At 43.5% G+C, this 17,306-nt stretch overlaps 1 protein-coding gene across 1 annotated transcript in view; it reads right to left on the bottom strand.

Moving 5' to 3' along the window:
* Positions 1–17,306, bottom strand: part of LOC311322638 (NACHT, LRR and PYD domains-containing protein 12-like) — a gene marked incomplete at its 3' end in the record, with an annotated part of 224,402 nt that overhangs the window by 66,309 nt on the left and 140,787 nt on the right. The gene's annotated exons all lie outside the window — the stretch shown is intronic.

Raw genomic sequence — 17,306 nt, 5'->3', positions numbered from 1 at the left:
GTGAACAATAATCAATATTTTGAGCTGTAAACAAACGCATAACACATCGTTGTTTATCCAGTTTCATATGACCATCCGCTATGAATGAGCATTGGGCTCATAGGCCAGGATTCTCAAAAACTCTAAAACACACCCCCAAGCCTACTTGACCTCACAGACTGACCTAGGGGCTTGGTTTTATCATACAGTACAGGGTATGAGATAAGACAAAAAGCAAGTCAAGTTAAACAGTGCAAGAGTGTGTGTGTGTGTGTGTGTGTGTGTGTGTGTGTGTGTGTGTGTTTGTGTGTGTGTGTGTGTGTGTGTGTGTGCGTCTGAGTGAGTGAGTGAGTGTCTGTGTGTACAGATGTGGGAAGTTAGAAATGTCACATGCTGCAGCATTTCACGTCGCGGTATTTGGCAGGGAAATCCCGTTGGAAATCTCGTGGGATTTCAGACGGGTGTTATTTCGTTTTAGTGATGCACCACCGCCAGGTGGCGTCTTTGAGTAGATTTAGCAGGCTGGGCTCAGTGTTTTTCTCCTATAGTCTACGAATGAAGCATCATTAAGTTTCACATTCTTTAATTTAAATGCTCTGTTGTAAAGCACTTTGAGCTGAATTTATCTGTATGAAAGGTGCTATACAAATAACGTTTAATTGTTATTATTACCTTGTTCTCAAACACATGTTTTCTCCATCTGGATGTAATTTAATTATTACGAACACCTATATCTAGGCCTACAGTAGCCTATCTATCTCGGTAACTGACGTCGGGTCAAGACGTGGTGGCTATTAGGTCAAATGCCCAAAATAACAGTATTGTAAATATATTTGTTAGTAAAGATATGGTGAACGTTGGGGTTTTGCGTTTTGTTTCTGGAACGCATTCAACTGGTAGGCTACTCGTAAACCCCGGAAGTAAATTTGAAGACGGGGCACCAGCTAATGTAGCCAATATAATAATATTATATGCACAGTTTCGCGCTACGTAGGCTATTATAAATAAGTATTATTCATTGGGGGAGCTTGGACTCGCTGGGGACTGGTGGAGAGACGCAGAGCCTCCCCAGATGCGACATCCTCCAGTTGGCTGAAGAGCTGCTCCAAACAGCCACCGGCGGCGCCCCTCGCAGTGTCCACAGAAGAATACCCCCACCAAAATACCTGCATGGTGAAGACAAGCTGCAGCAAGAACAGAACTGTCTACCAATGCATGAAGTGCACCTATCTGTCTGTGAGAGGCTATAGCAGAGGATATGTGCGAAGTGTATTTGAGCTGCCGCCTCAACCGTGCGTAAGAGCAGAGCGCATCAACTCGTGTATAGCTACAACTAGTAGCCCATAGCCATTAAAACGGATTATTGTTTTATTCATATATCAACTAGATAATTCGATAATAATGGTTGAGACATGAATGTAAAAATGATGTTTTATTGATGAAAAGGGTACAACTGAAAAACATGGAGAGTCATTGCATTGATCGATGCAGTAACTGAAAAACATGGAGAGTCATTGCATTGATCGATGCAGTCCGTTCAATTAGGCATCAAAAGATAAAGTAGGCCCATTTAAAATGACCAATAACATCTTAAAATCCCTTCTAATCTTGGCCTTTGATAGGGTTTTTTCCCGCCCTACTGCCAATTATATCCGAACATTAACTATCTTGTGCATACAGAGCACAAACAATGAAACAATGAAACGAATAGATTTCCTCCCTGTCTGTGGCATTCGCTACCAGCAAACACTGAAAATACAGGTCCTCAATTTATTTAGATTAGACTAGCCTATCCAACTGGACCACTCCAATGAATGTTGAACGTAGCCTACTTTTATTCTTTAGGTTTTACAGAATCGGCCTACAATGTCCACACATGCATGCGCCATCTGACTAGCTCGTCACTCGCCAGCGAACCTGGACTAGACTATTGTAACACCCCCCCCCAAATTCTTTTATATTCAAATAAACTGGATGAACCGGTTTCCTAGCCCTGGATCGTGGAGAGGGGGGTAGCCTGCGTTAGCGGGTGCTTTGCCATGACCGGCCATTGAATTCGCTAGTTTGATTGATAGATGGATTTAACGTCCAAAGTAGATTGTGCAAGTATTGTATATGCCCATGTGTAAGAGATGAATGGTTGTAACCATGAACTCAGCCAGAGGTAGGCCCTACTGTAGATTATCAGCATTATCACCAGTCTCAATTTATGTTTTCCTCTAGGCTACGTGTTGCCATTCATTTAAACCACCATCTCATCTAGACTACTTCTGTTGCTGCATTTTTACATTTATGCTTTCATGATTTTAGAGCGCAATCAACATTTTCCAGGATTCCAGTAAGTCCATCCATTCATCCAACTTTGTTCTGAGCGCAGCGCAGGCTGGTAGCCTACTGTCAAGGCTCACGACTGATGCACTCCCTTAACACGTCTCGCAACTTCCCAGACCATCAAGAGAATTTCAATATGAAAGACCTTGGGATTCCAGGAGTCAAGGCCGTTTCAGACGGGGAGCGACATTCTGCCTGCGTTCTCGCTCGGATCAGCGGGGGACGCACGCGTCCTGCGCGCAGCGGGGAAAGCTGACTACAATTCAGCTCTTGTCGCGGGCGGGCGCGCAGCCTAGTTCCATATGAGAACACTCCTCGGTCCAATTCCGTATAGTAGATCCGCCTGTGTACTTTCAACGAATGTATTATTAGACATAATATCATAATAATATATTAAGCCTTCAACAACCTCCTGAGCTGCCTGCCTGATGGTCTCAGGGCTAAAGAGACCGCGCGTCGTTTTCCTCACCCTATTGGCATGCTATCAATGAAAGAAAATACATTGTAAATAAACATGGTTTTAGGCTATTGTTTTTATGTAGGCCTATAGGTTAAGCTATTTGTGTTCATAAGGTAACGTCATTGTAAACGAAAGTAGCCTATAGCCTATAATCCAATTGACTGGAACCAGGGGGTTTGACAAAAGTTAAGAGGCAAAATAATTTGTCTTGACTGCATTCAAGATGTATCTTTCACATTAAAACTACATACAAAGCTGACCAAAGCATTAGAAAGATCTCTTCGAGAGCTTTCATTTCACCTGTTCATTCTGCCCAAATGTCACTCGCGCACCCCTGCAGCTATGTTATCATGTAGCCAGTAGATATGCTAAGAAAATTGCATATGTTTGCAAACTAAAACAAGTGAACACAATTTTACAATCGAAAAATGCTTATGAGACCATTATTTTACTTATATGGGGCAAAAGTGGTTTCTCTTCCTGCTTCTGCCTAAGCCCTCCACAATACCACAACACAACGGTGTCATGTTTTACCGAAGGAGAAGTGAAGAAGACGGTAGCTAGCAGTAGCTAAAGCAGTTAGCTAATGTTAAGATCATTCCTCTAGCTGCTTTGCTGCTAATGCGAGTTCGTCTCCGTTCCTGCCCGAGAAACAGAAGTTGAACTAATAGCATCAAAATCAAAATAGCTACAGGAATCATCGTTGTAAAGTTAGCTATCTGTTTTTTAGCCACCGACAGCTACCGTTAATATTAAGTAAGCTTTACAGAGATATAAACTATGAATAGATAGGCTTTGTTCGTAATAATTAAATTACAACCAGACAGAGAACAAGGAGTTTGAGAACGGTAGGCTCATCTAATGTGCGAGATGAGCTACAGCAATGGGTCAATGCGTGGTATTACTGCGCCCCTATGGGCAGGCGAGCGGTGGTGCGGAATGCCGTAAAGCGCCTGTTAGAATACCGCGGGTCAAGTTACATTCTTATGTTCCCACATCTGTATGTGGGCGTGTGTGTGTGTGAGAGCTGAACAGTAAAGTACGCATTGTCTCCACACGTCTCTGAAGCAGGAAACAGGTTCCCCGACCCTGGCTGGCTGTAGGGGCTGGGGTGGGATGAGACAGGGCTGGGATGAGACAGGGCTGGGGTGGGATGAGACAGGGCTGGGGTGAGATGAGACAGGGCTGGGGTGAGATGAGACAGGGCTGGGGTGGGATGAGACAGGGCTGGGGTGAGATGAGACAGGGCTGGGGTGAGATGAGACAGGGCTGGGATGAGACAGGGCTGGGATGAGACAGGGCTGGGGGATGAGACAGGGCTGGGATGAGACAGGGCTGGAGGATGAGACAGGGCTGGGGGATGAGACAGGGCTGGAGGATGAGACAGGGCTGGTGGATGAGACAGGGCTGGGGGATGAGACAGGGTTGGGATGAGACAGGGCTGGGGGATGAGAGAGGGCTGGGATGAGACAGGGCTGGGGTGGGATGAGACAGGGCTGGAGGATGAGACAGGGCTGGGATGAGACAGGGCTGGAGGATGAGACAGGGCTGGGATGAGACAGGGTTGGGGGATGAGACAGGGCTGGAGGATGAGACAGGGCTGGGATGAGAGAGGGATGATCAGAGAGGACACCCTCTGTTTGAGATGGGCTCTCTTTCACAGAGAACCCAGGAGGTCTCGGAATCTGTCCCATCAGTACACTCTCCTGTGTATTCCAGGCTCTCTCTCTCTCCCACACACACACACACACACGCACACACACACACACACACACACACGCACACACACACACACACACACACACACACGCACACACACACGCACACACACACACAATCACCCGCACACGGTGAGAGGTGGAGTGTGATGAGAGCCACGGTCCCCGCCGTCCCAGTGTCCCGGTGATTAAGACGGGGGCTGTGCTGAAGCCGCCTCCCCTCCGCTCCCCCGTGCTCCGGCACTTCCTGTGGAGGTAGGGCCTCGCTCAGGAAGCCCCCATCTGAGAACCAAGCCCACGACGGAGCGAAGGCTTCCTCCTCTTTTCCACAGAGGGACAGAGCAACTCACAACGGAAGATTTGATTTTGAAAGGTGAAATGCTGCAGCATGTTACATTTCTAACTTCCCACATCTGTATGTAGGTACCATACATTTGCATTGTAAACCAATATTTACAAACACAATATCCAATCACATCATTATTAACAACATTACACAACATCTGAAAACACAGAAACTGAAAACTGAATAACACAGCATGTTGTGGATTCAGAATAGTCCAGGAGTAGACATTTTGTATAGAGAAGTAAGACCTGTTTAGTTGGAAGCCCACTCACCACGTCAAGGTACAGCCCACGAGTGGGATGTTAGTAAGACGAGACTAGAGACGAGACAATGTTAGTAGGGAAGAGAACATTCCCTTTTAGAAAGCTTGTATTATTTTGTTAAACAGATCATGGACAAAGACAGACACATTTGACGAGGACATGCATGAGAAAACAGATTATCCAAATTTTGTTTTTTTTAAAGCGTTTTACATGGAGAAAACATGAATGAATAAATGAACATGAAGAGTAAGCTGATTCATAAATACACAGGACAAGATGTGGTAAACAATGCAGGGTAAACACCAATAGAAGCTAAATATAGATTGCCAAACACAAACAAGTGATATAACCATCGTCAAAAGCAACACCATAGGAGACATCAAGCTACGCTGTCATAGGTCTACAGAGTCACTCCTCAGATGGCACCACACTAGCTATCAACAAAACTGTTCTAGGCAGCTGGTTTGGAGAACCCACTCAGCTGCAGTCCACAAAACTGTTCTAAGCAGCTGGTTTGTAGAACCCACTCAGCTGCAGTCCACAAAACTGTCCTAAAACCACAATATGTTCCTGGTGTGCATGGGGTTGTCATCAGTGGACATACAGTGAAGCAGACTACCGAATATTGCCGCCTTAATGTTGTCCACTGAACGCTGGTTATTGAGAATTATTGTAATAATTCTCAATAACTGTAATAATTTTGTAACATTTTGCATTTATTGGCAGTCAGCTTACCTACCTCTGGGTCCACATCTGCATATGCCTGCCTAATCTTCTCTCTGCTTCTGTGCAAGGACTCCAGACCTCTCTCTATTTCAGCAACTGAAATTAAAAAAGTGTATTTGGTCAGTTTATGGATGCATGTAGAAATGCCACAGGTAGAGAGAGGGAGACTACTGTGTATGTACAGGCTTCTGATATTGGCTAGAGAGAGAGAGAGAGAGAGAGAGAGAGAGAGAGGGAACACGTTTCAATAGCCTACCTGTCACCCTCTTGTCATGTTTCTGATACGTTTTCAGATGAAGCCCTGGGATCCCTAACACTTTACTAATCTTTTGGAGAGCTGCATACCCCAACCCTAACTCGTGAGCTAAGAGGACCATCCTCACATTGACATCAAATGCAACATCATTCCTAGTTGTATCATGAAGCCGAGTCGATGTGTAGACACTTTTGCGATAGCCATTTCTCACAAAGACTGCACTCTAAGAGCAAAGTACTAGAGAACCCACTATTCTGAGGATCTATGTTAATTTTAAGACCAGTCTCTGCACAATTAGGACAAATCAACCCAGTTATCAGCTCATTCAAACGCGCCACATGAATGATTAACCATTGCAGAGCAGCGTTAGCCTCATCTCCCTGCTGCTCACTGGACATGCTAGCACCGGCTAATGACAACTTGCGCAAAGAGGCACTTTTTGTATCATAAATGTAATTCTTTCCATTTGTTTTCTCTTGTTTCCTGTTCAACCTTGCGAGCAAACACTGTTGTCGTTGTTGCTTAGAACGCTTCACAGACGGGTTTGAGATCAGGAAGTGGAAACGTGTCACATGACGCATCTGAACCAATCACGTTCTCAGAAATCAACAACAGCCAATGAGATTTCACACTTAGCATCAAACCCACCTTTGTATTTCCACGATTGGTTGCTGATACAAATGAAATTATCAGGTTTGGTTGCGATAACATTGTGCTAGATAGAGAGACCTTTTCAATGATACCTGGGATGCTATGGTCCAGACAACGGTCACAGTATGGCATGTTGCGTAAGAATGCTAACTTTTGGTGAATTTAGGAAGAATCAACAGACGCAAACAGACTAAATGAAGTAAAATAACTTAAAATAACATCTAAATGCGTATTTTTGACGTATTTCCACTAGTCTGACAGAAGGCATGTTATGGAAGCAAAATAGCACAAAATCTAAAATTTGACCAGGGCATTGAAAAACGATGTTTTCACCTGCTGTGTCTCCCCTTAAAAGGGATCAGACAGGAAGCTCTCATCCTCTCGTGCACTCTCGTGATTTCTCTTGTAACCTTCAACTGCCAGGGTCCGTGTTTCTCCAAGGAACACGTGACCAAGGATCCAAGCTTTGTGCCGGTTGATAGAATCAGCCTGTATCCATACTGGACTGCTACCTAAGATCTCTGAGTCGACACAGGGGCTTAGGAAAATACTCTTCAATGATCCACCTCTGGCAAGAGCAGAGGTTTTGAATGAGATATTTGCAACTTGTGAACTCTGAAACTGAACTTTGAACTCCGCGAACATCAACGTTCGTGCAGCAACGCACCATCACTGTTTCAACGGGAGCGCAGGCGCGCTGCCCCCTTCATCAAACCGAGCGACCATCAGTCACGTGCCTCCTCCATGCTTCGAGTCAGACAACACCGCCCGGACAACGCGCTTCACACACCACTGTAAGGTTGACATCCATGCATTCTCTTTGATGTGGGGTGATGCCAAAGTGTTGTTTAAGCTTAGGATTTTAGGATAGGCTGTGATAATCTGACATCATTCTTTTCATTTCTGCTGTGTTTTCATATTGCCACGTGTTTTTCCATCTATTATTGAATTGTGTTATAATATTATTTTAATAATTGATTAGTATAATTTCAATAAATATTATTAAAGGAGTAGTCAAGGGAAAATGCATTTTTAGCCCTGTTTTAAGGTTACTCATGATCATATACAATGGTTCAGATCAAAAAGTTGAGAAAAAACTAGCACTTTTGAGAAAGTCTGATAATTGCTCTACCACCATTTAGGTCATACAATGGATGTGGGTGGGCAGAACTTCACCTTCAGAGTGCAGCACTCATGGGTTCTGCCCAGCAAACCGATACTCAGAAATGCTGATAGAGTACTGTCATGAGAAGGTGATGAAGTTTTTATGAAGTATTACAGAACATTTTTATAGATCAAGTATGTGAATCTACAACACTGTAAGGTCATGAAATAGACTATGATTACACTGGATATTTGTGATACACTGTAAAAGTTAAGTTCAATTTCATTTGTATTAAACCACGTATCCGTGTTCAGACACTGGAAATGTGGTAACAGACAAATTTGAGCAATTACCAAGGACATGTAATCCCTTCAATTGTCCACTAGATGGAGGTAGAGGTATAATAGTCAGGAAGTGTTTTATGTATGGGGAGCCAGTATACTCTACTAGAGAGAAGTGAGAGAAGACAGTATGCAGGCTCATGTAATTCGTTTACGTCTAGACCAGGGGGAGCCAGAGGTGGTAGTATGTTTGGGAAAGTGCTGTGTCTGCAACATCCCATGTGTTTTTTGACCAAAAACAAGTGTAATAGTGGAAAATTCCGTAAAAAGGTTTTTATAGACAATTTTCATTAAAAAACAAAACAGTGCCAACAGGTTCAGACCAGTATAAACTGCAACTAAAGTGATGTCGCAGCATATTAGATAATAGTGTCTATCACCACTAACCAATCTGGACAGGGTTATCTTTATGAAATAATAAAAAAGGTAGGGTTTAAGCAAGCTTATATTGTATAAAACATAATGTTAGATTCTTATTCTGCAGACTTTCTAGACATTCTCTGGTTTATTGTGCTCTCTGTTTTTGCCTGTTTGAGACCAATAAATCATTTTGCATCAAAAACTCTGGTTCCAAACTGTCTTTCAATGAATGAAGAACTTAGAAAACTGAAGACTTCAATATAGTGAGCTGCAGACTGGTCCGAACTTGGAAATCATCTTGAGTTTGAGACTCAATTACAAGAATTTGAGACACCTGTATTTCTTAAATATCTGATACAATTAAAGTCAGATTGCTATTTTGATGAAAAAAAAAAGAAGCTTATTCAACAGTGATGCATTAAGGAGTGAGGGACACTCTAATACAAGTAAGAGAGAGATACTGGATCTTGCGCGCTAGGCAGCTAGTCAAGAGTGTTGGGGCAAGATGCCTCGTCTGCAAGAGATTCAAGGCAAAGGCTGGACAGCAGATCACTGCGCCGTTGCCGAGAGACAGAATAACTGAAACCCTGATTCAGTCTCGAAGTCACAGGTTTGGATTTTGCAGGACTGCTTTATGTGAAAGCAGATGGATCTGTAAGGAAGTCATACATAGCACTGTTCACCTGTTCTGTAACCACTTGGAACTGGTCTCAGATTAGTTTACAGACACATTCCTGCTAGCTCTCAAAAGATTAATCTCTAGAAGAGGGTTATGCAAGGTAGTCTATTCAGACAATGCGAGAACATTCAAGAGAGCTGATCAGGATTTGAAAGAGCTGTTTAAAGCTATCAAGGATCCTCAACTGTTTGAGTTCTTCTCAGAAAAGGGCATCACCTGGAGGCAATGGCGGACTGGCCATTGGGACGCTCGGGACGAATCCTGATGGACCGGTCCTCAAGTGGGCCGGTGTGGGCTGGGCAGGTTGCTGTGAGTGAGATATTCAGAGGGGATATTCCCGGCGCTAACTGGCCCGGCTTGCTGTAAATGGCCGTAAATGTCCCCCCCCCCCCCCCCCGCGCGCTCAACAACTTGCCGGCTGGTCGCAAGATCAGTGGGCTGACTGGGACATTGCATGACCTGCATTACTTCCCCAGTCCGCCCCTGCCTGGAGGTTCATAGACGAGCAAGCAGCCTGGTGGGGCGGATTCTGGGAGAGGTTAGTCAGATCTGTAAAAACATACCTGAAGAATCTTGGAAGAGCTTCACTCAACTTTGAAGAGATGTGCACAGTCCAGACAGAGGCCATCCCGATTAGGCGTGGGTAATGGTCATGCCCACAGCACAGACGCGCAAACACAAAACTGACACAGAGAAAAGGAGATGTGGGGGCGGGGAGTGGGAAACAAGGTAGCGGCCGTGGCTGTAGTAGAAAGACTTATATTATGTTAAATTAAAATATTTTCTGCACTATGTTTCAGAATTCCAAAATTGTGGAACATCGCAAGGCAGCAGTTGTGGAAGGTCTGCCCATGTACTGTATCTACGTGAAGATCCCAGCTTTCTTTTCAAGACATGTTTGGTGAGTACTGTATCTTTCATGCACCAACATAGTTTTGTGCTAAGCATCATTCAAAATTGTGAAACTTAAATACGTGTTCTGACTACTGTTTTGTACCATTCGTCCTTGTTTTAACCAGGATACAGCTCCAGAGGAGAGCCAAACCAGCGGAATGAAAGTTGGCATCCTGAAGGTTGTTCAGGATGGTGTGTCCATTTCCTCCACGCCACCAACTGTGACCATAATTACCAACTGTGACCATAATTGCCATTGTCCTGGAAGAAGCTGTCGTGCTCAACAACCATCCAGGGCTGAGTTTCCCAGAGGCATCGTAGCGCTATGTTCATCGTAGCGCTACGATGAATGCCGTAGCTTACGATGAACGTAGCGCTACGATGCCTCTGGGAAACTCAGCCCCGACCTGCCCAGTGCAGTAGCGTATCTGTTCGGTCTAGTCTTTGCCTTAAATATGCAGTACCCAAAATAACTTGAATACACTTTTGAGGTTATAGAGAAATATTGTTTGAGTTGCACACCCATTGAGTTGCACACCCATTGAGTTGCACACCCATTGAGTTGTACACCCATTGCTCTTCTAGGGTGAAGTCAGTGAAGACAAACCTCTTGCTCTGAGTTCATTGGATTTGACTCAGATGGTGAAGCACTTAGACAGACAGCAAGACCGACAGACACTGATACACTTTGACAGACAGCAACACAGACAGGCAGCTATACACATAGACAGAGCTATACACATAGACAGACAGCTATACACGTATACAGACAGCTATACACATAGACAGAGCTATACACATAGACAGACAGCTATACACGTATACAGACAGCTATACACATAGACAGACAGCTATACACGTAGACAGACAGCTATACACATAGACAGACAGCTATACACGTAGACAGACAGCTATACACATAGACAGAGCTATACACATAGACAGAGCTATACACGTATACAGACAGCTATACACATAGACAGACAGCTATACACGTATACAGACAGCTATACACATAGACAGACAGCTATACACATAGACAGACAGCTATACACATAGACAGAGCTATACACATAGACAAACAGCTATACACGTAGACAGACAGCTATACACATAGACAGACAGCTATACACGTAGACAGACAGCTATACACGTATACAGACAGCTATACACATAGACAGAGCTATACACATAGACAGACAGCTACAGTATACACATAGACAGGCAGCTATACGCGTAGACAGACACGTAGACAGACAGCTATACACGTAGACAGACAGCTATACACGTAGACAGACAGCTATACACAGACAGACAGCTATACACATAGACAGACAGCTTTACACATAGACAGACAGCTATACACATAGACAGACACGTAGACAGACAGCTATACACGTAGACAGACAGCTATACACGTAGACAGACACGTAGACAGACAGCTATACACGTAGACAGACAGCTATACACGTAGACAGACAGCTATACACGTAGACAGACAGCTATACACATAGACAGACAGCTATACACATAGACAGAGCTATACACATAGACAGACAGCTATACATGTAGACAGACAGCTATACACAGACAGACAGCTATACGCAGACAGAAAGCTAGACACATAGACATACAGACCATAATTTCACTGATCATTCCAGAATTGATCTAGCTGCAGTTTTCATGCAAACATGCCAAACGTAAACATGTTCGGATTGTGATACATTTCACAGGAGAGCATATTGAGATTACACCCTGTGCTTCCCATCTCAGAAAAGCACATTCATCATCGTTATTAATCGTATTTACAAATGCCTCATTGACTTCCTTTGTAGCCCAGTGAGAGCCTGCAAAAAACATCAGCTAGCTCAATACTGGAACAATCTGTGAAATTACGGTCTCTATGTTTCAGGCTCATGGTAGACAGACCACAAATAGGCCTAAATATCCAAAATGGCACACTACCCCTTTAAGATCAAAATACTCACTTTATTTTGTTGGCACTAGTTCTGAAATCTGTACTCTGCTCTGAATCAGCTTCAAGAGCACAATGCTGATTCTCTCCCTCTTTGAAAACTTTGGTTAAACGCTAACTAGATTAAATAACAACTCACATCTCTCTCACTGTTATGTCCACTGTGATATTCTGAAAGATTATTTTGAAATAGAGTAGCCTACTTACTCTGTATTGTCCTCTCGGCTTTGGGATGCTATTATTTTCTGTCGAAGCAAAAGCTGAAACTATTTATACTTTAGTTTTCAGGTGTGGTCAGGTGTGCCTCCCCCTTCTCTCTCACTCCTGCTCCACCCACCAGGAAACAGGAGCTGAGCGTTGCAGCTGAGAGCAGAGCTGTGGAAAGAGACACATACAGGTTAAACACCCCATACTGTATAAAAACCATCATACTGTCTCTGTGTGTCAGTCGGTCCTTGGTGATGTGTGTGAATCATGTGTTTGTTTGGATTATAAGAGATGAGTGACTAATGCTATCTGCAGGTGCAGTGTGCTTCACTTGACCTAAAACAGCACAGAGATCAACAAGGTTACTCATGAGGGTGAAAGTCTCATGGAAGATGGAAAGATGGTCAGGGCAGTGTGGTGAATAGCCATATGAAAAGAAAAACAGCATTTTGTGTTGTAATAATGTCAGTGTTTGGAGTCGACTCACAGTAACTACAGCGCACTTTAAGAACAACCCTCATTTCATTTCAAACCTTTATTTATACTTGTGAAGCACTGAGGTTTTGCTCATTTACAGTGAAAATAGAGAAACACTTACTCTGCCCCCCATCTCTCTCTCTCCCTCTCTCTCTATCTCTTTCTCTCTCTCTCTCTCTTTCTCTCTCTCTCTCCTCCTACCTTTACTCTTAAGATTTCAAAATACTCACTTTATTTTGTTGGCACTAGTTCTGAAAAATGTACTCAGCTTTGTCCGTACAAAATGGCTCCTTGACTGTTGTTGGGCATCACCCAGATGAAGTATGCTGAAGGTAGAGCTATAAACGTGTTTTACTGTTTACTGTACATTTCACTGCAGCTGACTCACAGAGTACATATTAACAATAGAACACTGATCATTTAGATCATTTATTGTGGTGTATTATCAGTCACTGTACTTTGCTTCATAATGCCATGATAACAGCTTAAATATTAACAGGAATCGAAAGCAATTCTGTTTATCTGAACTAAATTGGCTGGACTGATGAAGTGCGCAGCTGGAGTGAGAGAGATAAAGAAAGAGAGATAGAGAGAGGGGGAGACAGTAAAATAGAGAGTGGGAGACAGTGAGAGGTAGATAAAGTGAAGGAGAGGGCAGGAGAGAGAGCAGGAGACAGAGTCATAGAGAGTGGGACACAGTGAGAGATGGAGAGAGAGGGCAGGAGAGGGAGAGAAAGAGGGAGAGAGTGTGGGAAATAAAGTGAGAGAGGGAGAGAGTGTGGGAGACAGTGAGAGAGACAGGGGGACAGGGAGACATAGTGAGAGATGGAGAGAGGGAGACAGAGTGAGAGAGGAAGAGAGAGATAGGCCAGGAGAGGGAGAGAGAGGGAGACAAAGAGTGATAGGGAAGGAGAGGGAGAGAGAGAGGGAGAGAGACAGGCAGACATAGTGAGAGATGGAGAGAGAGGGACACAGAGTGAGAGAGGAAGAGAGAGATAGGCCAGGAGAGGGAGAGAGAGGGAGACAAAGAGTGATAGGGAAGGAGAGGGAGAGAGAGAGGGAGACAGTGAGAGAGAGAGAGAGAGAGAGAGAGAGAGAGAGAGAGAGAGAGGAGGGGCAGGAGAGGGAGGGGTGAGAGAAAGAGAAGGTTGTAAGCACACAAGATAGATCATCTAGCCATGCATCATCTATTGACTGGACTCATGGCTGTGCCCAAAATCTGTCAGCATGCAAGCTGTGCCATGTTAACCAGATCTACAGTCATGCTATAATTTGTGAAACGTTACATATCAGTCAAAAGATCGGTATAATATTTGGTAAACAACTGATATTACCGTGTTTGTCAGTTCAGCCTCATCCATGATGGAAAGAGTATTCCATGTGTGATGAAAAGTTGAGCTAATGTCTATGGCAGCACATCTCTATGAAGCATGAGGCAGTGAAAGATGATTGGCTGAAAAGGAGTTCTGTGAATCAGAACTTGATTGCTCTTCCTCAAGGACCCGGATGAGTATGGGCTTGCATACACATATCCTGTATAATATGCACATTACTCTGTGAATAGTGTACACATAATTGTACTTCTCCCCCCCCCCCAGTTATAAATTTAAAAAAAATTGTGTGTTAATACAGGGTAAATGGAGAACAAGGAGTTGAAAATGTGGACAAAGCACGATGCATGTTCACAGTTCGAGGCTGTGGAAGGGGAAGCTTTATCTCAGGCCTAACAACAAAACATGCTGGTTTCTGGTGGCCAACCAACCCTGACGATTTATGTGTGACCCAAATTTATTTTATGAGCTTGTCGGAAAAAAAGTTTCTGAAGCGGTTTCTGAGTGGTCTACATTTTTGTAGAGCGCCCCTTGCTCCAGAGAGAGCCAGACCTCAGCGATGAATGCAAATGGCTGCGATCTGTCAGCATGGACGTGTCCACCATTACTGTTTGGCCATGCAACGCGCCTCTCAAAATTGTCAGATTGGGTGCAAAAACATTAATTTAAAGAAGTGCTCCAGGAAGTCAAACAGTGCCCTTGTAGCTTTATATCAGCAGCCGGCAAAGTAGATAGAGCTGACAAATGGACAGACAACGATGTGGTGTCAACCTCCACCCAGCAGCTTGGTGCGCATGCTGGCGTGTTGAGTTTCAATGAAAGTATTTAGCACTGAAGTGTGCCCCACAGCCAGAATCGGTGCCCTCCACAGCTCAAAATAAGCCTCCTCCGTGTGCCTTCCACATACTGTTGGGTGCACAGCAACTCAAACATTTACCTCCACCGAAAACCATACAGAACAACAGAATGTGTTTAACTGAACTGTTTAACTGTCTCAACTTTAGATAAGGGAATGGAGAACGGAACATAACTCAGAGAATGAGATCATTAATGGAAAACACCTCTTCATATAATCAGATGATGCTCTGTTTGAGTTCAGTTCATGCTAGACAATTGGAGAGTGAACTCATCACAACTGCGCAGTGTGATTTTGATGCCAGAGATTCAATTAAGTATTGAAACTTGCATCGACGGATCTGATTCTTCTTCCTTACGACCAGAAACCAAAGGTCACCACATTTTTGGCGCTGCGAGCAGGGTCTGGTTCAAAAGATTGAAAAAGGGCCTGCGAGCACGGGGCAAGTGGTCAGATCAGCCAAAAGAGAGGTAAGCGTTATTATCACTCTCAAAAATGGCCTCGTGAGCGCGGGCCCCCCGTGGGCCGGCTTCAGTCAACCAGACCTAAAGAACTGATTTGACATTTCTGGAAGTAAGAGTCATCTCACATCTGCTAAATTAAACTACTAATATACTGCATGATACATGATGTATCTCACCTAACTTTGAGAGCGTATAGTTGGGTTTATTTTGTACTTGTGTCAGAGGGAAATGCATGATGCTTTCAAAGTAGTTGTTAGAAGAATAATGGATGATCCATTATTTAGTAGTAAAGTAGTTGTTTGCCATAGCGCATAATGCACCGTCCGTCTTTAATATCTGTTGAACTTTGAGTTGTGTCATTCTGAAACTATTCTGAGATTAGAGTAGTCGTCAAGAGGTGACAGTGAGATTTTTGTTGAACTTTGAGTTGTGTCATTCTGAAACTATTCTGAGATTAGAGTAGTCATCAAGAGGTGACAGTGAGATTTTTGTAGAATTGTATTATTGAGAAGAGTTGTGAGATGTTTCCTGTTGAAATAGAACAAGGGTTTTGCTGCAAATGAGTCTAGATAGGGCCAGAAAGATAGGGCCTAGGTACTGTAGCTTTCTCTGAGAGCAAGTCCAACATTTGGCGTGCATTTGTGGTGTCTTGGTGCCATCAAGTGGCTATTGTTGAAATAGTTCCTATATGAGTGTGTGGGTCTAGACTGATTATAAGGATATTTGTTTAAGTGTTGATTTGGTGTTGGTGAGAAGTAACAGAGTTGTTGTGTGTCTTGTCTTTATTGTACTACCGGTAAATATATATATGTTTAGTGTTTGGGTGTGGTCCGAAGGACCACCATATAATAGGCTATGTTGTATAAAGGAGTGATGTAAGCTATTGTTATTGGTCTGGTTCTCCTATACTGTCAATCTGAAATGAGCATATACACACCTCACATTAGTCTCTTTCTATTTTAATAAGCATATACACACCTCACATTAGTCTCTTTCTATTTTAATAAGCATATACACACCTCACATTAGTCTCTTTCTATTTTAATAAGCATATACACATCTCACATTAGTCTCTTTCTATTTTAATAAGCATATACACACCTCACATTAGTCTCTTTCTATTTTACTTTTTTAAATAAGCATATACACACCTCACATTAGTCTCTTTCTATTTTACTTTTTTAAATAAGCATATACACACCTCACATTAGTCTCTTTCTATTTTACTTTTTTAAATAAGCATATACACACCACACATTAGTCTCTTTCTATTTTACTTTTTTTCAAAAAAGCTAAACCGGTACCTTTTCTCTGCGTCAAAACGGTGATCACAGAGTTCACTCCCGTTCCATATGTACCGTATGCGGGCGGAATACAGGGCGTGGCACCTCCGTGACAGCCTAGCAGCCAAGGAATTGGTCAGCGGGTCCGGAGTTGCTGGGGCGCGAACCCCAACGTCTGTTTCTGCGCGCTGCGGATATCGCTGGGAGGGGGGAAGCAATGGGCACTAAAATAAACGACTAGCGATTCATCAAGACAGATTGATGAAAACAACCGTTTCGCGGCAGAAAATAGATTTTTAGAAACTGCATTCTAAGTGCCCCGACCACCGCCATTACATGGATATACTGGCTCGCGCTGGATTTAAAATTTCTTCTACATGCCTCCGAACTACACCAAAGTGATCTCGGTGAGTCAAACGTCTTATAATTTGTAGTAAATAAGGTCCAGGTTGTCAAAAACGAGCATTGTCCTTTAAGCTGGCTTTAATGGGACACTGAACTATCTTTGTTGTTTGTTTTGTTTTGTGCACCTGAGCGATGTTATAGCAGCAGAGTGAGAGTCCCAGTGGACTCCGGTGTCAGGAGGGGGCGGACCCTTCAGGTT

The sequence above is a fragment of the Borostomias antarcticus genome, assembly GCF_949987555.1.
Source record: "Borostomias antarcticus genome assembly, chromosome: 20".
Classification (NCBI taxonomy): domain Eukaryota; kingdom Metazoa; phylum Chordata; class Actinopteri; order Stomiiformes; family Stomiidae; genus Borostomias; species Borostomias antarcticus.
This window is presented reverse-complemented; position numbering and strand designations above follow the sequence as displayed.